We start from the raw sequence: 24021 nt of genomic DNA on the forward strand, positions 1-24021 counted from the left end.
TGTACCCTGCTGCAACGAAGGCATACCCAGGAAAGTGGCAGTGACGGTGTTCAAAGGCGCGTTAAAGACAGTTTCCAATGCCGTTTTGATTTGATCTGATTTATTCGTTTCTTTTCTGATACAGAAAGTTGCGCAACTATAATGTTCCTTTTTTTCGCTCTTAAATTAGGTTCTTCTCCGAAGAGTTAGTTGTTGTAGGAGGGTAACTACCGGGTGTGATTGGTATTCTTCGCTATGAGCCTCGAACGTATTTTTAGTGGCGTTTCTTTTCTTGCTTTGTAGTCCAAGTCAAAGGCACCCTGTAACAATGGCTCCACATCCGCAGTACCTGCGGTAACTACGTCTACTGTCGGTCTTATTCTGCGGCCTGTATAGACTGATGGCGGTGATACAAATGATGACGATGAAGAACGGCCGCAATAAGTTGGACCCACAGCGTGCACTTGGTGAGTATGTTTTAGTGCGCCAGCACGCAGGCTTCTGCTCAGTCGAAAACCCGTTGCCTGTCAGTTTGCCGTGCGTCTCCGGCAATGTGGCAGGCTACCCACCTGCCGAGCGGAGTGTGGATAACCTGCCAGGTGTATACTACAGTGGCAGGAGCCAATTAAATTAATTATTAGCCACGAGAGGTTGCTGGAAAACAGCAACCGGGGTCTCACAAGCCTCACCGATGGCAGCGGCTGCCATCGCAGGGCAGTGGCGGATCGCTTAACCTCTGCACCACTGCATGTCAGCCAAGGTAAGCCAGTTAACATCGAGCAAACCCATAGAAGGTCAACATAAAGCATGCAAACCCAGGGATAACCGTGGTAGCGCACTATAATTCGCGATTAGACACAAGTCAAACGGCCCGTGATTTATTGTTTTGCTCCTTCACTGCGCTCTTGAATTGGTCTGGATTGCATCGGGGCTTTTTGGACTGGGCGGAAAAAGTCTGCGCAAAGGTGGCGCGCAAACATCTCTCGATCGTCAAAAAAGGCACCGTTTGTCCCTGCTCTTCGCTGCTATGACCGGGCTTGGAGAACTCAGAGAAGGGCAAGCAGCGTTTTGCTTTTCAAGTCGCTTTCGCGTGCGGAGCCCGGATACGCCTCGTATTGGAAAGACAGGAGATATACGAACCATTGTGCCGCGTATGCGCTCAGCGCTACACACTGCCGAATCGCCGCTGAAACCACGCCCTTCTGCGTAAAGCTGGCGCACGCCGTGTTCTACAAGCACGCTGACTGCCTGACCTTGTCTCCCTTTGCACTGCTTAACAGTAAAATCCCCTTCCTTGGCTAACGGGTGGTCTCCGCAGTCTCCGTCCTACACAAGCAAAGGGCCGCCACTTCCTTTGCTCAATAGCCATGAATAAGTTTTACTTATGCCTTATGTCGGTTTAACGTCCCAAAGCGACTCAGGCTATGAGGGACGCCGTAGTGAAGGCTTCCGGAAATTTCGACCACCTGGGGTTCTTTAACGTGCTCTGCATCGCACAGTACACGGGCCTCTAGAATTTCGCCTCCATAGAACTCCGCCGCCGCAGCCGGGATTGAACCCGCGTTTTTGGGTCAGCAGCCAAGCGCCCTAACAACTGAGCCACCGCCGCGGGGTCCATAAATAATTGTCCCGATCGCATTCTCTTTTGTAGAGAATTGTATGCTTCTAGATCTTGATCATTTCGGAACAGCAGTCTTTGTCATTTGCCAGCGCTGAGTAACGGAGCCACACAATCACGTTATCATATCCACATAGTGTCCTGTTAGTACAACCCTCCTTGATATCGACAACTCGGACTATGGAGATTTTTCACAGTGAACAAGGTTTCCCAATCCATTTTCTCTATTCAATGCGGAAACTCTCTGTTCGGACAATGGACAGGTTGAAAATGGATGCACTGTAAAAAAGGTGTGTAAAATTACTGGCGTCTTTGCGAAAATTTATTGACGCCGCGCAGGAAAATCTGTTACTGGAAACAACAGAAACGTCCTCAAGCAAAAAAACAGACTTTTTCTGTTTGTGACCGTGGTCTAGTCGCGTGCGTTTCTAGCAAGAAATAAGCAACGAATACTGCACATGAAAACGTTAAAAACTTCTGTTTATTTCCTAAAGCATACAGTGCAGTAAACTAAAACGTAGCGATAAATTTTCCGCACAACTAGTACTCTGTGGCGCTGCTTTTGATGCGGAGCTGCGCTTCGCAAGATGGCTGCCGAATGAACAGCGGTGGATTTCTTGCGTCGACTGGTTCGCTTTATTTGGACAGTTGAACGAAAAAACGTTCTCTGCCGCTTGATACAGACATTATGTTTTTCTTTGCGTCACCTGAGGTGGTCGCTAAACTGTATTATAGCTATTGCATGCGATTGCACGGATTGCTGTAGCCAAATGTTAAGGCATGGGCACAGTTAAATAGTTTTTAGGCGCAAAAAAGGACAAGACACATAGGGTAGGTGACAGGACGAAGCGCCAACTTCCAACTGATTTTATTGCATGCGTGAAACGTACTTAAATAGCTTGTCGTCACATGTGCAGATGGGTCACCTAAAGCTCAAGTACAACTTGATAAGGCGCGCTCCAGGAATTTCTTTTCACAGTCGTACAATACTATCGATGTGTCACTTACGCACAGGTCGCCTTTCTTTTTGATGAAAAACGCTTTTATCATCTCCCTAGCATTAGTATTCCAGCTTTTGCCCAGAATGCGCACATCAGTGAAGCAAGGCTCACAATTGCGGGACGGGCACTTACTAATGTGCTTAGTTAGATGTGTGCCTTCCTTTTTCTGCTCTACGTTTCTCTCGTGTTCCCTCGTTCGCTCATTCAGGCACCTGCCAGTCTGGCCTATGTAGGAGTGCCCGCAAGACAGGGGGGTTTCGTAGACCACCCCTTCAGCACATTTGACGAACGGTCTCCTGTGCTTTGTTCCGCAGCCTCGTTCCTTGCTGTTCTCTTTATCAGTACGGGAGCAAAGGCCACATAGCTTTCTCGGTGCCGAAAAGGCGAGCCGTACAGCATGGCGGCTGGCAACTTTTTTCAAATTATGGGCCACACGATGCACATATGGCACCACCACTGGTCTTACCTCTCCTCGAGGGACCTCTGGCCTAGCTCTACCAGTACCATTCTTTGTCTTGTTTAGGAGACATTCAACCACCCCAGTCACGAGCGAACGGGGGAACCCGGCTGCAAAAAGCCTAGCCAATTGGTTACAAAACTGTCCCGTATTTTGTGAGGGCATGACTTTTTGAGAGCAGATTCAAGGCAAAGCGAAGCAATCCCGCGTTTAACAAGTTTGGAATGCCAGGAGTCAAAAGGTAGCAGCTGCTTCTTTGCACGCGGAAAGTAAGACCAACAGACCTGATCACCACAGAACTCAATTTTCAAGTCTAAAAACTGTAATGAATCATGAGCAGGTAGTTCGTGTGTGAACTCCAGACCTTTTCCATGCTCTCTAAAGGCAGATAAAACACTGTCCACCGTTTTCTTAAGGTTGTAAAGAAATTATTTAGTTAAAACAATCATAAAATCATCAACATACCTAAATACTTTAAAAACCTTGTCAATGGGTAAAACTTGCTGCAGAGCTTGGCCAGTATGAGATAAAAAGATGTGACATAGCACCGGTGCCACACAGGACCCAATGCATATGCCTGACTTCTGCAGAAAAAACTGCTGGTCAAAAGTAATAGAAGTAGATTCCAGGTAAAACTGTAATAAGGTTAAAAAGTCATCTATGGAAATACCGGCTGAGTTCTGAAAAGAAATCGGGTCATTTTCCTCAATAAATTCCCTAACAGCGGAGAACAAGGGGCCATGAGGGACTGAATAGAACAAATCTACAACATCCACTGAAAAAGCACTCCCAACATCAGGGTAGGTTTCAAAAAATTCACAAATATCATTTGACCGTTTTCTCAAAAAAGGATCATTTACATGCAGCTTGGACAGGTGCTTAGTCAAGTACATGGTAAGATTTTTCTGCCACGTGCCTTTTTCGGTTACGATAGTTCTAAACGGCATGCTTTGCTTGTGAGTTTTGACAGAAAAGAAAACTTTGAGCGCGCTCTTTTTGCTATCTCTAATCTGGTTAGTAAGGGTGCTCAACCCCAGACCATCACACAAGGCCATCGCGGCCGATTTCACTTTTGTAGATTTTTTTTTAGATATTGGAACGAAATTCTTTCTAACCGCTTGAGTTGCTCTCGCTGAGTAGTCATCGTCCGAGATAACTACAAATCCGCCCTCCTTATCAGCTTGTAGTAGACGCAGTTGATTTCTCCTGCAGTACGACACAATGGCTCCCGTCGACATTCCCTTGTTTCTTGTGGTGTCCGGATAACCCGACTTTAGAAGGGATTCAACGCCTTCCAGCAGGCATTTTTCTCGCACCTCTGCTGTGGCTTTTCTTGCAATTTGTCGGTTGATGGCTAATAGATTTTGAGACGGCACTTTTGGCTCCACTGCGTACTTCGGTCCTTTTTCCAAAACAGATTTTATCTTCTCTGGCAGATGTACATCACCCATTATCACCAATCCTTCTCCACCTTTCATCTTCTTGTCCTTTCTTACTTCCCTCAGCAAACAGTTGAGCATGCACGTCCACTGATGCTCAGTCATCCTTGAGGCCAACTTGGTGATGGATCGAAAGGTGGTCTCAGCTACACATGCAGAACTTTGTGCGAACTGATAAAGAGAACAGCAAGGAACGAGGCTGCGGAACAAAGCACAGGAGACCGTTCGTCAAATGTGCTGAAGGGGTGGTCTATGAAATCCTCCTGTCTTGCGGGCACTCCTACATAGGCCAGACTGGCGGGTGCCTGAATGAGCGAACGAGGGAACATGAGAGAAACGTAGAGCAGAAAAAGGAAGGCACACATCTAACTAAGCACATTAGTAAGTTCCCGTCCCGAAATTGTGAGCCTTGCTTCACTGATGTGCGCATTCTGGGCAAAAGCTGGAATACTAATGCTAGGGAGTTGATAGAAGCGTTTTTTTATCAAAAAGAAAGGCGACCTGTGCGTAAGTGACACATCGATAGTATTGTACGACTGTGAAAAGGAATTCCTGGAGCGCGCCTTATCAAGTTGTACTTGAGCTTTAGGTGACACATCTGCACATGTGACGACAAGCAATTTAAGTACGTTTCACGCATGCAATAAAATGAGTTGGAAGTTGGCGCTTCGTCCTGTCACCTACCCTATGTGTCTTGTCCTTTTTTTCGCCTAAAAACTATTTAATTATGAGCCAATACCAACTAGCCCAGCAGCAGGTGCTCTTAGACCATATTTCTAGTACAGGGGGCCCTTCCTTTTGTGTGTCATCTCCACGTTTCATTGATGATTGTATCACATGTGTCGTCGCCAACACCTGTCGTGCAAGGACAGTCGCCTTTTGCATCAAGAACGGCTTGGTCCCCGTTGAAGTAAGTGCGCTTTTTCGCCCTGTGCTTCCTTCATGGGGTCACGTAAAGCGAATTAGCAAGATCCTCAGGTCGGAGTTTTGGCGCCAGAATCGCCTTTTTTATAACCTTCTGCGTGCTGCCTGCTTCGCACAAAGTTCTGCATGTGTAGCTGAGACCACCTTTCGATCCATCACCAAGTTGGCCTCAAGGATGACTGAGCATCAGTGGACGTGCATGCTCAACTGTTTGCTGAGGGAAGTAAGAAAGGACAAGAAGATGAAAGGTGGAGAAGGATTGGTGATAATGGGTGATGTACATCTGCCAGAGAAGATGAAATCTGTTTTGGAAAAAGGACCGAAGTACGCAGTGGAGCCAAAAGTGCCGTCTCAAAATATATTAGCCATCAACCGACAAATTGCAAGAAAAGCCACAGCAGAGGTGCGAGAAAAATGCCTGCTGGAAGGCGTTGAATCCCTTCTAAAGTCGGGTTATCCGGACACCACAAGAAACAAGGGAATGTCGACGGAAGCCATTGTGTCGTACTGCAGAAGAAATCAACTGCGTCTACTACAAGCTGATAAGGAGGGCGGCTTTGTAGTTATCTCGGACGATGACTACTCAGCGGGAGCAACTCAAGCGGTTAGAAAGAATTTCGTTCCAATATCTAAAAAAAATCTACAAAAGTGAAATCGGCCGCGATGGCCTTGTGTGATGGTCTGGGGTTGAGCACCCTTACTAACCAGATTAGAGATAGCAAAAAGAGCGGGCTCAAAGTTTTCTTTTCTGTCAAAACTCACAAGCAAAGCATGCCGTTTAGAACTATCGTAACCGAAAAAGGCACGTGGCTGAAAAATCTTAGCATGTATTTGACTAAGCACCTATCCAAGCTGCATTTAAATGATCCTTTTTTGACAAAACGGTCAAATGATATTTGTGAATTTTTTGAAACCAACCCTGATGTTGGGAGTGCTTTTTCAGTGGATGTTGTAGATTTGTTCTATTCAGTCCCTCATGGCCCCTTGTTCTCCGCTGTTAGGGAATGTATTGAGGAAAATGACCCGATTTCTTTTCAGAACTCAGCCGGTATTTCCATAGATGACTTTTTAACCTTATTACAGTTTTACCTGGAATCTACTTTTATCACTTTTGACCAGCAGTTTTTTCTGCAGAAATCAGGCATATGCATTGGGTCCTGTGTGGCACCGGTGCTATGTCACATCTTTTTATCTCATACTGTCCAAGCTCTGCAGCAAGTTTTACCCATTGACAAGGTTTTTAAAGTATTAAGGTATGTTGATGATTTTATGATTGTTTTAACTAAAGAAGGTCTTTACAACCTTAAGAAAACGGTGGACAGTGTTTTATCTGCCTTTAGAGAGCATGGAAAAGGTCTGGAGTTCACACACGAACTACCTGCTCATGATTCATTACAGTTTTTAGACTTGAAAATTGAGTTCTGTGGTGATCGGGTCTGTTGGTCTTACTTTCCGCGTGCAAAGAAGCAGCTGCTACCTTTTGACTCCTGGCATTCCAAACTTGTTAAACGCGGGATTGCTTCGCTTTGCCTTGAATCAGCTCTCAAAAAGTCATGCCCTCACAAAATACGGGACAGTTTTTATAACCAATTGGCTAGGCTTTTTGCAGCCGGGTTCCCCCGTTCGCTCGTGACTGGGGTGGTTGAATGTCTCCTAAACAAGACAAAGAATGGTACTCGTAGAGCTAGGCCAGAAGTCCCTCGAGAAGAGGTAAGACCAGTGGTGGTGCAATATCTGCATCGTGTGGCCCATAATTTGAAAAAAGTTGCCAGCCGCCATGCTGTACGGCTCGCCTTTTCGGCACCGAGAAAGCTAGGTGGTCTTTGCTCCCGTACTGATAAAGAGAACAGCAAGGAACGAGGCTGCGGAACAAAGCACAGGAGACCGTTCGTCAAATGTGCTGAAGGGGTAGTCTACGAAATCTCCCTGTCTTGCGGGCACTCCTACATAGGCCAGACTGGCAGGTGCCTGAATGAGCGAACGAGGGAACATGAGAGAAACGTAGAGCAGAAAAAGGAAGGCACACATCTAACTAAGCACATTAGTAAGTGCCCATCCCGCAATTGTGAGCCTTGCTTCACTGATGTGCGCATTCTGGGCAAAAGCTGGAATACTAATGCTAGGGAGTTGATAGAAGCGTTTTTTATCAAAAAGAAAGGCGACCTGTGCGTAAGTGACACATCGATAGTATTGTACGACTGTGAAAAGAAATTCCTGGAGCGCGCCTTATCAAGTTGTACTTGAGCTTTAGGTGACCCATCTGCACATGTGACGACAAGCTATTTAAGTACGTTTCACGCATGCAATAAAATCAGTTGGAAGTTGGCGCTTCGTCCTGTCACCTACCCTATGTGTCTTGTCCTTTTTTGCGCCTAAAAACTATTTAATTATGAACCAAAACCAACTAGCCCAGCAGCAAGTGCTCTTAGAACATGGGCACAGAGCTCGCATCTCACAAAATGGCGGGAAAGCCTGAGCCGTGTGTAACCTTCATCCTGCACTTCGTGGTTTCAAGCTGCCTATGATCCTTAAATTATTCATGGTGAAGATGCAGCTTTAACAAGCAATTAAAAGGAACAAGACAAGCGCTAACGCGCGATTGCCTTGCCGCCGCGGACGCCGCTGTAGCGGCAAGCGTCGTGTTTTTAGTTCCATCGTGCTGCGGCCTCGCTGCCGCAACCACGAAGCCCTTAATTTTCCTCGCGTTCACGATTGTCTCAAGTCTATCAGAAAATCTTCGCAATGTGTTTTAACGTGGTGTGTGTGATAACGTTGAGATCTTCCAGGGGCAGGGTCCTCGCTTGGGGTTCGGCTCGCGCGATTGGCCGGCGCGCTGGCTGTCGTCATGCAGCCGGCGAACATGCCAATCGCGCGAGCCGAAACAATCTCGCGAGATTCCGGCCCCTGCATCAGCTTATCGTTCCGAATACAGAAGCGCCGCATCTTGCTCTCGTCGCGCTACGGCCGAGCGGAGGCCGTTCGGCTCGCGCTATCCTCAAACTCACCAGTGTCCAAACTCTATGTAAGCAAACTTTCGCCGGAAGACAGAGCTGCGGTCTGGGCGCTTGCCTATAGCTGTCGACAAGCAACGTCGACCCGTAAGCGGATCGTTCCAGTTTCCCGCTTTTGCGGTTGCTGCGCGGCTGCGCTGCCCCGTGTATTGCGGTGCAGGATGTCTTCGCCTCAGTTGGCTCGGCGACCTGGTCGCCGCCGCTGTGTCGGCTTAAGCGTCAAATAGATTCGACACGGCTTTCGCTGTGGCTGTGAAATATGATCTAAAATTTTTAATGTTGAATATCCTGTTTGCTCTGTTTTCCGGCTAATGAAAACTACCATACTGGGTTATGTCACTTACTACGGATTGTTCTGGACGGTGAGATGCATGTTATGTTGGGCACGGGCCGTCGATCACGCGTAAGTGTCCGTTCTCTTCAGAGGCTGGCGCAGAATTGCAATCGGCGTAGAATCTTTACAACATGCTTAAATTACGAGCAGATTGGGGGCACAGGTTACTAGACTGCTTATTAAGGGCTAAGCTTAGGCTTCGAGCGAATGTGCATCTCCGCTGACGTAGTCCGTCGCGTCGCCTGTTGCCGATGCTGGCATGCAACCTGGTGTGAGTTAGCGGTGCTTGCCGCGCGCACCCATGCGTGAAGACGTCGATCTGTGCCATGTAGGTAGGTGCGCATCTTTGCAGCATCTCGAAAACAACAAATAGTGCGCGTAACTTAACTACGCAGCCTATTAAGTGAAGAGCGCGTAGCAAGCAGCATGAAGGGCATACTTTGGACGTGGCTTAAGCCATGTGTTTACTCCGATGTCCGCCGTAACTTTCTAATGAGAATCCAATGAGAACGTTGCAGGCATCATTCAACATTTTGTTTATTCTTTCACTCAAGGATGAATCAAATAGCCCGCTTTAACACTCAAACTCAGTGTTCAGTGTTCGTTGGTTCAATTATGAAGCGTATCGCGGGCATGCCACACGTGTGTCCCGCATTCGATTTGATATGTACATCGCTGTGAGACATTCATGTTGCACCATGCCTCTACTAGAACTGATCGCGATCACAGCCTGCTGGAATACAAATAGATTTTATTGCATAGACCTGGTTCCTTTCTCCTGGCTTAAATATTAATAAAACTTGCATAACGGTATTTCTAAGGATGAGATTAACTCTGGTGTCGATTAGCAAATCGGTAAAGTGAATTACTCCATCCACAAAAAATAATGTAGCAGTGTGACATTCCTTGTGTGCTACGAGGTACATTGTTCGACGGCGCGGCGTAGACGGAAACCCAGGTATTTCTTTGTGTGTGCTACGAGGATCCACGTTCGACGGCGCGGCGTAGACGAAGGGACCCGCCGCCGTGACAGCGGCATCATCAATTACCCAGCCATGCTCTTTGAGTGACGACCAGAACAACCGGACCCGCCGCCGCCGCCGCGGGGAAACAGGCTTTATCCTCCCCAATTTCCGGGCACATTCCAGGACAAGGGAGCTGTCAGCGGGCCAGAGCGCGCCGTACCACAGCCGACGCTATGCGCTACCGCGAAGACAACATTCTTTCCCTCCCCCCCCCCCCTTTGTCGTGGGCTATCGCCGGGAAGGCACCCACAGCTTCCCAGAAGGGCCGTGACGGACACCTGTCAGACGGACAGGCAGTACTCGCCAAGAATGTGGAAAGACAGGCGCTAGTGAATTAGCTCCGAAGAGAGAGCCTGTGTATACTCTCACTTGAGAGAGAGTGGTGGCGTTTTTGTTGTTTATTTAGTTTGTATTGTTAACAGACTCTGGGTTCGAGGCTAAGCCCAACCCAAGGGGTGGTCCCCATCTCGCATGTTATTTTGGATTGGAGAATTGATGCTTTGGGCGGGCCACTGGAAATGACCGCCCTTAGTCCTTTGTTAATCAAGTGCTTAAAAGCACATGTAAACGGATGCAGTCCAGTCGGAGCTGGGGCTCCATGCTTAGCATGTAATGTGATGCTACTTAGGCACTAACCTGCCCGGTCGATGAGTAAAGTAGTGCAAAGTTTGTTCTTTTGTAAATTCAGTTCTGCTTTTTCCAGTTTAACTCTCTGTATATGTATGTTGTAAAATTATGCTCTGCTGTCATCATCTACAAGCTCGCCTCCTGTTCATCTTCCAAGCCGAACGACACTAGAGGAAGGGTTTGTGAACCATCCTCGAAGAAACGGACGACTATTGAAATTCTACTGCAAGCACGCTCAGGACGACATCGTTCGCCAAGAGGGCCTTCAGCGCCGAAGCCCGTCGGCGTGCAGCTTCTGCCAGCAACCGCTCGAGCCCAACTCCGGAGCCACTCCATCGCCCCCATGAAGTCGTCGGCACGTAAGCTCGGACGCCCCAGCCTCTGATGTATAATCTTAATCATGTGTAATTATTGAATATACCTGTTTGTTTAAACTGAGCCATACGGTGTCTCTTTGCCTCTCCGTCCCGTGTGGACCTGCGCATTATGGGGGTCATCACAGCAGTTCCCTTATGTATTCCCAATTTAGCACGCCTATGGTATTCAAACAAATTAAAGCTGAAGCTGGCTGCTGTCGTAACTCTAGAGCGGGTTCAGCCAATTCTTGCAAAAAATCGCTACAGGGTTGTACGGATGGAAAAAATCTTATCCGTGCACGAGGGTTAAAAGCGAGGCTGAGCGAGTACTGCCTGCGTGCTATCAACCTCACCTTCATCCGCTTTGTGCCGCATTGGTTATTTCACATTTATTACGACGTTCTTGCGGGCTGATTGGTTCATTTTCGAGGAAGGTCATAAACTGCCCAAAAGCACGAGGAAAAGGAAACAAACACTACACCACGGGCACAGACTGCCAGCTGTTTATCTGCCCGTCGTGTCGTGTACGTTTCACCTTCTGTCCTCGTCCTTTTGTGCAGTTTCTAACCTTCCTTAGTTATTTTGTCCTCGGGGATGAAAGTAAGCAATGCCAGGTGGGATAGCTCAGTAGCTTGTTTGGTCGGAACTTATTAGACAGTTTTAGTTGTGCGTCCGCAAAGGCTAGGCGTACGCAAGGAGCTTGCGAGGACGGTAGTGCGCATGTACACAACGCAAGCGCAAGATTATTTTTGTTAACCTTTACAGACTTCGATTTCAGAAACTGTGAGAAATACTGCGGTGCTTTCTGTTGTGCTGTATCGTACAGCAAAGTGGACATTATATACAGCCCCCGTCAAAAGTATACAGCCCAAGGGGTTTGATTATAACCTGCCTAGTGGTGCTGAGAAGCACATCTAGCAGTCCAAAGCTTGGGAGAATTGAGGACTCTTTCGAGAAGTTACGCTCGCTGAGGATGCATAACGAGGCATGCACCAGGCCTTTCAAACAAACCCCTTGGGTCGTATACTTTAGACGGGGGGTGTACCTCATTGGATGAATAATTAGACGATTAATCAGCTTAAATTAGCTAATAACCTTTATTATTTCTGCTTTAGAGGGCAAGGTTATATTGCAATATCTATCCGTCAACATAGAAGCTTAGCCTTGTTTGAAAGGAGTAGAGACGCCTAACTTTTGGGTGCGTGTTTTATTGTTTGTAATGATGCGTAAGGCATTATTATACATGGATTACCACCTGGTATTCTCCTACGACCGTAAATAATTTGTAATTGCATTTCTTTCTCGTGCTGCTTTGGTTTCGGTTTCAACAGCCCAATGAGATCTGTGACGTCAACGTGTGCTTACAGGTCACGTGAGACATGAACAAACTGCAATACAATCGCTGCTTCCACATTCGTTGTCATTCCGGCTCTTAAGGAAGGCTGGCTTCAGCACTGCAGTAAATTCAGACTATTAAGCAGCGATTGTATGGACGTTTTTCTATGCCTCACGTGACGCAAAAGCGCTCTTTGACGTCACAGCCATCGTTCGGCTGTTGAAACCTAAACCGAAACTGCATGAGAGAAAAAATTCGATTATAAATTATTTATCGGTCGTAGGCGAATATCAGATCGTGATTCATGCGTAGAAGGGTCCTCCGCCTTATTGCAGAAAAGAAAACATGCCACCAAAATTAGGTGCCTATACTCCTTTAAATTCTTTTTTTTTTTACTGGGCAATGTAGTTCAAAGTATCGAAAGAAAGCTTGTTCAAGTGGCTTGCCCACATTACCTAAATATACAATGTCGTCGCTGTGCATGGCGCTGCCGCCAAATAGTTAACTTACACAGCATCAAATGCATAACAGCGCCTGTATTTGTTGCATGCATTAGAAGCACGAGATGGTATTTTTTATACATATGCAATGCTGGAAAGCCGGCTCAACTACCTTTCAGGTGCGTATTTCTGACGGTCGATATCTCGAACGATACTGCCGATTAAGAATATTTAAAAACAGCTGACATTCGAAGTTGACAGCCATAAATTCTGCAATATACCCTTGTCTCTATGTTCAAAAATAGAAAAGTCTATCAAAGATAATCATTTAACTACTGATACATTTGAGGTACATAATGTCTCTATTGCTGTACAATTGAGCTCAGAAAACCAAACCGACGTAACTAAGTATTTAAAATAAAAATCTGAAAAAGTGACAAAAATCACCCTGTGTATAAAATATCAATGGGAAGGAAAACTATCTCTCCCGCTCTTTGTCCGCCGCATTTCACACCCACATTTAAGGTAAAGGAATCGGGGGTGCGGCATTCAGGCTTTGTTTCTTGATGGTAGAGCGGTGCGTGCAGCCTTGAGAAACTGTTGTAGCAAGAGGTAAGGCAGAAGAGACCTAACTGCTGAATTGGACAAGAAAAAAGAAATTTTGACTCTATATGATGCATGAAGATATTGGCATAATTTGGGGCCATTCTTGCCCCATAGCGGTGCCACTTACTTGCAGATAATATTTAAGATCAAATTCGAAGCTATTATATTCTAACACAATTTTGGCTAGTGTCCCTAACACGTTTGGGCTTGGAGATTCATGAGGTTTCTGCTGTTCATAAAATTCTAAAAGGGCTGCAATGCCGTCGGCATGGGGAATGTTTGTGTATAAAGATGTTACATCCATGGTCACGAGAAAGGCTCCTTCTGGTAATGTTATATTGTCTATCTGGCGGAGAAAGTGGTTTGTATCTTGGATGTAGGATGGATGTGTGGCTGGAATGTGGCTAATTAGTGTGTCAATGTACTTTGATATTGGTTCTGTGAGAGTGCCGATTCCTGAAATTATTGGCCGTCCAGGAATACCGGCTTTATGTAATTTAGGGAGCATGTAGAAACGCCCAGGAGAAGGATGGGTAGCCGTGAGTGCCTTGCATAGTTTCGGGGAGATTTCATTGTGTTTTGTGAGGTCGAGGAGAATGTCAGATATAGCTTTTGAGTGCTCGTCGGTGGGGTCGCCATGCAGTTGTTTATAAAAATGGTTGTCAGAAAGCTGTCGGATGCCTTCTGCTATATAGTCATCCCTGTTCAAGATAACAATGCCTCCGCCCTTATCAGCTGGCTTTATGACGATGTCGGTACGGTTGCTGAGCGCCTGGAGAACAGTACGTTCTCTTTTAGGAAGATTGTCTGGTCCTAACCTGCGGTTCTTAAAATTTTCAACAATGTCATTTTGAACTGCCTTAATCAACAATGTCATTTTGAACTGCCTTAATCTGCAGGTTAGGACCAGACAATCTTCCTAAAAGAGAACGTACTGCTCTCGAGGCGCTCAACAACCGTACCGACATCGTCATAAAGCCAGCTGATAAGGGCGGAGGCATTGTTATCTTGAATAGGGATGACTATATAGCAGAAGGCATCCGACAGCTTTCTGACAACCATTTTTATAAACAACTGCATGGCGACCCCACCGACGAGCACTCAAAAGCTATATCTGACATTCTCCTCGACCTCACAAAACACAATGAAATCTCCCCGAAACTATGCAAGGCTCTCACGGCTACTCATCCTTCTCCTGGGCGTTTCTACATGCTTCCTAAATTACATAAAGCCGGTATTCCTGGACGGCCAATAATTTCAGGAATCGGCACTCTCACAGAACCAATATCGAAGTACATTGACACACTAATTAGCCACATTCCAGCCACACATCCATCCTACATCAAAGATACAGACCACTTTCTCCGCCAGATAGACAATATAACATTACCAGAAGGAGCCTTTCTCGTGACCATGGATGTAACATCTTTATACACAAACATTCCCCATGCCGACGGCATTGCAGCCCTTTTAGAATCTTATGAACAGCAGAAACCTCATGAATCTCCAAGCCCAAACGTGTTAGGAACACTAGCCAAAATTGTGTTAGAATATAATAGCTTCGAATTTGATCTTAAATATTATCTGCAAGTAAGTGGCACCGCTATGGGGACAAGAATGGCCCCAAATTATGCGAATATCTTCATGCATCATATAGAGTCAAAATTTCTTTCTTCTTGTCCAATTCAGCCGTACTTTTACAAGTGCTATTTGGATGATATTTTTATAATATGGAAAAACACAGAACAACAACTTATCCAATTCATTGATAGTTTCAACTCCGTGCACCCAGACATAAAGTTTACGCACACCTACTCAGCCAGTCAAATCAATTTTCTTGATGTTGACATTCTGGTGGACAAGGGATAAGTTAGTACAACCGTTTATAGAAAACCAACCGACTAACAAAAATATCTACATTTTCAAAGCGCCCATCCCCGTCACTGCAAAACCAGCATCCCTTATTCGCAGGCCCATCGTTTTCGAAGAATCTGCTCTAACGACCTTGACTTTCATGAAAACTCCGAACACATGCGCAACGTGCTCTTAACACAGCGCTATCCACGTTCCCTTATTGATGACGCCATAAGCAGAGCTTCAAATCTTAATCGTAGTCAAATACTCCAGGGGCACCAAATAGATAACCGAAATGATTACACTACAAGCCTTATCCTCACAAAATATGGATGCCAGCCCTGTGGTAAGGGTCGCTGCAAAGCTTGCAAGCACATGCAGACTACGTGTTCCGCAACTAGTACGAGATCAGTTTTCCAGCATTCAATCAACGGTAACTTTGACTGCGACTCATCAAACATTATTTACCTTCTTGAATGCACTTTGTGTAACCAGCAATACATAGGGCAGACAAACACTGCATTCCGCATTCGATTTCACAATCACCGCGCACACACCAAGTCTCTTTCAAACCTTCCCCTATCCAAGCATGTAAACGCAGAAGGACACCCATTTGACCAGCTAAAAGTAACAATTATTCAAGGGAGCTTCAAAAACAGGCGAGAACGTGAACAGCGTGAATCCTATTTTATCCACAAGTTTAATATTATTCAAGAAGGTCTTAACGAAAAGCCTGGTACCCTTTCTTTTATTCACGACCTCAAAACAAAATAATACTACATTTCTCGTTAATTGGCTAACTCAGATATACCTTTTATAACTCCTAGTGTATAACCCAGGCAATCATACCCTTCCTTACTTACACTATCCTGCCTCGTGCAGTATTGATAAGCTTTTGACGTTCTTTCCTTACATTTTCCGACAATTTGAAATCTTTGCACACAGCTAAGCCAGCCCTCCTCCACTACAAACAAGTATTCCCGGCGAGGTCGGTTCAACGACCCGCCCACGGAGAGGGGTGCACCGTCTAGTGAAACCCAAACCCCGTGAGTAAGTTCTTAGACATGTGCTCGTTAACGTAGCCCACTCCTTCCGTAACGTTCTAGCCCTCGGCTCACCGGAAATTAGTGAGACCCCAAAAGGCGCCAGGTTTGGCCTGTTCGTCACTGCCAGTGTCATTTGCGCAGCGGCTCCTCTTTGGCCACGCATCTGCAGCGGCGCCCTTTGTGTTTGTGCATTTTGTTTGCGTGTTTTGTTGGCACGTTTTGCTTTCGTACGCCTGTGGTTGCCGTGCTGCCCATGTCCCCCGCACCGTCTTCCTCTCCCTTTCTCTCGTTTCGCCATCTCCTTTTGTACCCCACCCTTCCTTACTATACTAGTTCTCCCCCTTTTTTTCTTTTATTTCTATTTTTTAGCTTCCTCCCCCAATATTGTCCCTGTCTGCTCCCCGCACCCCCATCTTTATTTTTTATTTTTTTTTCAATTTTTTTGAACTTTTGCTGCTATTTGCGTGTTACACTCCTTTCTCCCTCCTCTTGAGCTCACAAACCTAAAACGTCCATCTGACGCGAGACCACTACAGTCCTGAAGAAGACCGCACCGCGGTCGAAACGTTGATAAATAAAAGTGTCTTTGTAGAAGTGCCCACTTCTCTTAAATCTTTATTCTGCGGAGCCAACGCAACCTACGTTCGTGGCGCTGGTGAACACTCTCAAGGCTCGCTTACACCCAGTAAACATAAATACCCACGAGAGCAGCAGATTGGACAGCGGTCGCCGTAGGTCAGTTGGTAAGAGCACCGGACGCGATATTCGGAGGTCGTGGGTTCGGATCCCACCGGCGGCATGGTTGTTTTTTCTTCTGCTTTATAAGTAATTTTCTTTAAGCGATTTATTAATCTAAGTATTATTATCCCACTGATAAGCATAACACATTAATAAAAAAAAAATAATAACGTTCCCCTATGCACCATGGTTTCGGTGACTGTTGGCTCCCTTCATAAATTTGTCAAACGGGCCCCTCATTTCCTTTAACTTGTCTGCTAATAGCTTAACGAGGGTCTCGGTTCTGGCAGTCTTGATGCCACAGGTAGCATAAGAGGGCTCTCGCACAGTTTCCGCCCTCACCGTCAGATGACGTCCTACGTCACGCTCGCGGTGTTACAGGACGTACTACGTCCGCCGCTATGGTCGAGGGTGGCGCTGGTGAACACTCTCAAGGCTCGCTTACACCCAGTAAACATAAATACCCACGAGAGCAGCAGATTGGACAGCGGTCGCCGTAGCTCAGTTGGTAAGAGCACCGGACGCGATATTCGGAGGTCGTGGGTTCGGATCCCACCGGCGGCATGGTTGTTTTTTCTTCTGCTTTATAAGTAATTTTCTTTAAGCGATTTATTAATCTAAGTATTATTATCCCACTGATAAGCATAACACATTAATAAAAAAAAATAATAACGTTCCCCTATGCACCATGGTTTCGGTGACTGTTGGCTCCCTCCATAAATATATATATATATATATATATATATATATATATATATATATATATATATATATATATATATATATATATATATATATATATGTGTGTGTGTGTGTGTGTGTGTGTGTGTGTGTGTGTGTGTGTGTGTGTGTGTGTGTGTGTTTACAGCTATAAAAATTAAGCTTTTAGTTGTTGCGTACCTGGTCGATAGTCATAGCTCGTGGCTCTTTATTTCAGGGCTTTTGCCGTTATTAACTGCGAAAGAGGAACGAAGGTTGAGAAGACAGGCGGGAATAAACACTGCCTGGCACCGAGAGCTGCTGCACTCATAACAGCACTCAGACTACGACATTTAGCTTTTTGGCTTGTGTTGCTCTTTCTAGGACAGCACATTTCTTTTCTAAAGTAATAAGTGTGTTATTATTGCATCAAATAACTGTTGTGCTCACAAACAGATTGGAGTTGGGAGACTGCTAAAATCTCATGGTCCCATGTATTCACTTTCATTTTAATAAAATGTTCGTTCATATCAAGCTGTTTGGCTTGTGATTGTTAGGCCCCGCTATACCGATGAAAATCAGTGTGTTGTGCAAACGTCTAATATTTAGATATTGTTAAATTAGCTACAGGCAACTTCCCTCGAGCAGCAAATTAAGGAGCCTCACGCTTTCATTTGTGTAAACGACGTAAAGATCGTATTTGTAATTTAATGTGCACTTTCTTTGAATGCTTGCACAGAAACCGTATTTTGTGCCAAAGAAGAACTTTGAAATAAAAGAACAGCCTGAAAACAGAACTTTGCATTAACTTTAAATATATTTTCTGCAAACCAAAAAGAAAAATTGTGTAAATTAACAGGGCAGCCAAAAACAGACAACTGAACTCAATTTATATTCACAAATGCTCTGTACACAATAGAAAAGAAACATTGCAAAATAGCAGAATAATTGAAAACAGAAAAGTGAACTTAACAGACATTATACAAGTTTTCATTAAATACTGAGAAAGAAAATTTTGAGTCTTCAAAACAGAAGAGTGAAGTTCACAGAAATTTCAGAGATTTTCGGTAATTAATAAAAATAACAGTGTAAAATAACTTAACTGAAAACAAAACAGAATTGTAGACATTTTCTGAAAGGAAAGCTGCCAGAAAATGTCTGTTTTGGGGAAAAAATTTTTGCAGTGTAGAACTAATTGTCACCATGTATTCTTGTTGAATTAACGCGGACAAACGATCAAAAAAAAAATTCGGCTGTCCCAGCCAGACGGTTCTTCTGTGTTTTGAGTGCACGACAACAACGAACGGCAGTGCCAGAGTGCAAATGCACTAGTGACGACATTTACTTAGTTTGGAGGTGCCATGTAATTTTCTGGTAAGGTGTCTGGTAGGCGCGCCGTTTCATTTGCCGTGTTGCACATGTGACCGTGAAAGAAGCTCTGCCAGCACCTTCTGTAACGTAACTCTTTCAGCGGCTGTCAGCCGACGGGTTACAGGTAAGCACTACCGATCCGCGGAGTGTGAATAGTAGTAGAAGAAGAGACGCCAGAACATCGTGAGATGCCACTATGCACCTCATGGACCGTCAGGCGGTTCTAACTGTTCTGCAGTTTAGCGATGTAGCGAAAAGGATGATGCACTTCGATGTTCGAAGATCTTGTCACTGCACACACACACCCCTGTTCATAAGAAAACACCTTATTCACAAAGCTCTCGTTTTGAATTTTCCTTTTTCAACTTTTCCTGCCCGGTTCATTATTACGGACAACTGACTTTACGACAGTTTTTTTTTTTTTTCAGAAAGTCGCTATGAGAAAAAGGCGCGACCGTATACTAATCTTTCACGGATCTCTTTGGTTGTTGGCGAGCGCTGTAAAGTGAATCGAGCATACCTTTTTGCCTCTTCCCGTGCAGATTGGCAAATGCGAAATGAGATATCCTGTTTGAGCTCATAACCACGCTGTCGGAGGTACTATTGAAAAAACAGAACAATGTAGCGCCTATTGTGCTTGTTAGTTTCAGTCAACGATGTAATACGCGTCTTAAGTATGTAGTCTGAATTCAGTGTGTCCAATGAAGCCTCAAAAAGCTTAATTGCAACACTTGTTTTTTTTTTTTTGAGCAAGCACAGGATAGTCGGGAGGACCATGGAATTCACGAACAGATTAAAAAGTCGCTCGCACGTGTAGATCGGAAAGTTAACAAGGAGCCTAACATTGGTGATGAGCCGTTTTCCAGGAGCGCCTCCAAAAACAATGGGTACATGATTACGCATAGTAGTGAAAATGGCATTCTGGTGAAACCATAGTTGTTAGGTCTCATGTCTCTCACACTGATGGCATTTTTCACTGGCTTTTTCATAGTTATATTTCTTCCAACACACCGAGATGCGGACGGAGAGAAAAGGACGCTGAGCGGAGCTGTTTCTCGTAACAAAATTTGTGAGCTCAGATTGCGCTGAGGCTGGACAGGATTACACCCCATGCTTTTACGCCTGTGGTACCAGCCAGTACCAGCTAAACCTTGCGCTGAAGGACACGGCGTCACTTTCCGTCTTTTTGCGTGCATGCTGCTAGAGTGTGTGAGGGAAAAAATAGAGAGGCGTAATTAATGTGAACATGACTGCATTCGCTGTAAGCTACAAATATACCCAGTAGAAACTCACAAAACGGAGAGTAGGCAGCACACTACGAATGACGCCAAAGAAGGATTCTTTGGCTTTTTAGTTAGTGACGGTGCAGGAACTGCATGGCCTTTGCATCTTCGACTGCGCAATCAAGTCCAGGTTTCTCCGATATCATTTTTAACTGCTAGGCAACTGTGGTATATAGTAAGATACTGTTATGAACATACAGACGGCAGCAGTCGAATCTACAAAATATTGCTTTAAAACTTTGTGCTGCCCTAGCACCGAGTATTTAAGGCCGCCATAACCAACCAATTGGCTGCGTTTTTGACACTAAATAGCAGAAAACTAGAAGCGTCCCGAGGTGGGGATCTGCACATATATTGATTCTTATGGTGCGATGTGACGATATGCCAGAAATGCCATTTACAAACAAGTTCCCGTTGAAAAATGCGCTGATCCTGAAATTCCGGGTATGCCGGGCTGAGACGCGGCACTTGCACACTGCACCAAGCAGCGTCATCTGTCATGATAACGGCTAAGAATAAATGAAACGTTCAGTAGTGAGAAATGAACTGTAGGAGTTCCATATCCCTCGTTACTATTAACAATTACCAAGTGCAGTTTTACAATGAAAATGGCCTCGCCGCTTCCACTGCTATTCCGGAGACTTAACGGAGCCTAAGTCTATTAAACTTAATTACGGTTAATAATGTTAAAGCAGTTTGATAATAATCTCAATGTTATCTCTCTGTCCGTTTCTATACAGCATAAATGCAGGACCTGTAGAAACGTGTGAGGATGAAACCTAGAAATGCCTCGGTATTTTGGCCAAGCTGCGCGGAGACCGTGCAATACATTCTCTTATCATTCGTGAGGCATGAACAGTGTACCGACAAAGAAGGACAAAAAGACAGATACACACATGCAAGACGCTGTATATACCCTATTAAAATATCAAGAACCTGTCAAGACAGGAATGCGCAATGCTGCTTTTTCAAGCGCCATGCGCAAAGCAGTACATTTCAATCTTTTTTTTATTTTGAAATTATAATGGCAATTTTAACCACGATGTAGCCAACTCCTGGTACAGTGTAGCCAGCGATCATTGCCTCTTGAAACATGTAAAACCAGTGGTCGCATTGAGTGCCTTCAGTATTTTAAAACCAGTGCGCTATGGAATGAGCAGCATATGACATTTAGATTTTCTTGCTGGATATTTATTACAGCGCATTAAGGCCAAACATAGCGGGATGATAAGAGTTTATCAACATATAAACACTAGTTGCATAGTGCTCGGGAGTAGATGATAAAAATTATCCTTAGAAGCGTCACTTAATGCAAATGTTCTTCATCGCGGACTTCCTCTTTCCAATGCACTAACTACGGTCTTTTTATTTCCACACATAGAAGGCTTGCAAGTATAAGCGGCTCATCATAAATAAAAAAACAATCTTATCCGGTAGAAAGTCACTCAGGCGATGGGCGCCCAACGGGGAATCATCGCTCCGATACAGAGAAGAGGTTTCCAGCGCTACGTTCAAACGTGCGCGTTTTCCATAAGCTGCTCAGCCAAATGAGCAAAAATGTTCCAAAAGGTATACCTAATAACTATAGGTGGCCGTCACCTGCTGCAGCATGTGAGAGTTTGGTTCAGACTTTCTTTTTTTTTATCTCCGCCAATCATTTGCTTCGATTTGAAATAAATCTGAATCGCACTGCTTCAGAGCTTAGCGGTACTATGGCGGTTTAACCAAGAGGCAAAATGCGTTCCATCTCAATCCAGGCAGGCAAACATTCTATTCCATTCAGTGGATTAACGTTCACAACACATGAGCCGAAAGCGCATCAACGTCAGCTTGCGCTCCGCTACGGGCAGAGCTGCCAGCTTGTAACGAAAGAAAGAGAAGCGCTCCAGCCCCCCCGTCGGAAAAAAAATAAAAAAACACGAGGACCTTAATGCTTTTGAAGTGCGAACGGGCAGAGCGCATCCCGGTTTCATCTTTATGTATAGCCCTTTTCTAGTCGGATCCATCAGCCTCATTTCCTGCCGCAGCAAGTTTTTTTTTTCTTTCCGGGAGAAAAGCAGCTACCTAGTGAAAATAATTAACTCAAACCAAGGTTTCGTTTACTTATAGGAAAGCACCCCACGCGTAACGAATTTAATGATTTACTCTGTTATGTTAACTTTCTAACATTTTCCTCCTATGCCTGCATCACTATGCGCCTCTCCAAGCTGAGACGCGCTATGTGAACCCTGTTGCCTTGAGGAAACGGCTTTAAGCCCCCAGCTTACGATGTTCAGCACTATCAGAGAGGATAACCAGACTGTGATTTGAGCACATATACCACCCTTTTGAAAGCATATCCTAAAACACTTTCACCGTCTTGCGAATCTGACATGTATTCTTGTGCAAATTGGATGGGTAAGATATTGCCTGCCTCTGGTCCCTTGCATGACGCGACATGTTGTACAACTAGCGACAAAAACTGTTTTTCTGTAAGACGAGAAAGAAGAAGTCAAAAATGCCATTTTCCAAACTGCGAAAAACAAAAGGCAACTTTCTTCGCACAAGTCCCGCTTTGTCGGGCAAAAATTTTGAAAATTGAAAAATTGTTATACACTGTTACGGAAATGTTGTAGGTAACGGTCCTTAATTCTGATATGTAGCAAAATCCTTCTTTTAAAGTGTTTCCAGGGATCGCTTCAAACAGTTAAGCCTGAAAGAGAAAACCAATGGGTAACGCTTTTGACGATAGCAAAAACGTGAATAAAAAAAAATACAAGACAGCCGTGGGGTCATCTGCGGCTATATTGACTGTTACAGTGAAGTCTTATATTAAATGAAAAAATAGCGTTCATAAACAGTTTCCCGCTCAAAGAGGCTTTTGTCCAGGATTGCTGGGTATGGCTGAGAAACGGCGAGACACTGCTTTGCGCTTGTCTGTGCCGCCTTGTCTATCTGTCGTGCTTTCTTCACGCTATTTCTTGTTTACATCATGAACCTTCACCAACTCGCCCGACGTTCGGCTTTACTGAGGAAAGAGGTATGAAAATGTTAAGTATTGGTTGAAAGCTCACCTTGATCTTCGCTTCCCTGTGAAGGGCGCCACCCGTAACGTATTTGCAGTCTTGCAATGCCTATGAAGGCACAGGAAAGATTCTAAATACTTGAGAAAAAGCACAACCGTGTGCTCGACGCAAATGCACTGCCCAGGGCGCGATGCTGTACTTTAAGAAAGTGGCACAGGAGGTGGCCGCCTTACGCGCGCACAGGCTGCCGTCACTGAGCAGTGCATTGACTTACACTTGCTCCTTTCGCGCTCATATCCCTTTCGCGCAACCCCACTCTCTCCCTTTGCGGTGGCGAGAGTATCTCCGCCAACAAGAGAGGCGCTATCCGACACGGCGTGCAGATAACGCAAGGCCTCTAGACTTCTCGTCTCCCCTCACCCGCCATTTCGTTAAAGCAACGCGCGAAAAGGTGTTTGTCGCTTTCTTTTTGCGTGAACAGGTGCGAAATTGTGTGCGGTTAATGGAAACGACCGCAAAGCTCGCGCGAAGCTGGCCGCTACACGCGAACACGCCTCGTTGCTGTTGTTGTTGTTGTTGACCTCACACAATGGCACATACCCACAAGGGGGATTGGCCATAACCAGGCGGTGACTATTTAAATGACCAGTTGCATGTGGCAAGCATGTTGCGCTCCACATATCCAGAGGTTCGTCTTTATCTTCGTTTCTTACTTTTTTTCTGTGCTTGAGGGAGCAACGAACGAAGTGACGGGAGAGACGGCTCGAGTACCTGTTATCCTCGCGGCCACGATGCATCAGCAGCTGACAGGGTGTCCTTGTCAGTCAAGTGCGTGAGCGACTTCACTGCAATCGGCGCGACCCTGACGACCC

General features: G+C 45.3%; 1 protein-coding gene across 1 annotated transcript in view; it reads right to left on the minus strand.

The window, feature by feature from the left end:
- The window catches only part of LOC144121894 (monocarboxylate transporter 9-like), an 85678-nt gene extending 62274 nt beyond the window's left edge, over nucleotides 1-23404 (minus strand). The window contains exon 1 of the mRNA XM_077655331.1: nucleotides 23198-23404. The gene's annotated coding sequence lies outside the window, so the exon portion shown is untranslated. The remainder of the gene's footprint in view (nucleotides 1-23197) is intronic.
- Nucleotides 23405-24021: the final 617 nt, after the last annotated feature.

This window comes from Amblyomma americanum, chromosome 2, assembly GCF_052857255.1.
Source record: "Amblyomma americanum isolate KBUSLIRL-KWMA chromosome 2, ASM5285725v1, whole genome shotgun sequence".
In the NCBI taxonomy this organism is placed as follows: Eukaryota; Metazoa; Arthropoda; class Arachnida; order Ixodida; family Ixodidae; genus Amblyomma; species Amblyomma americanum.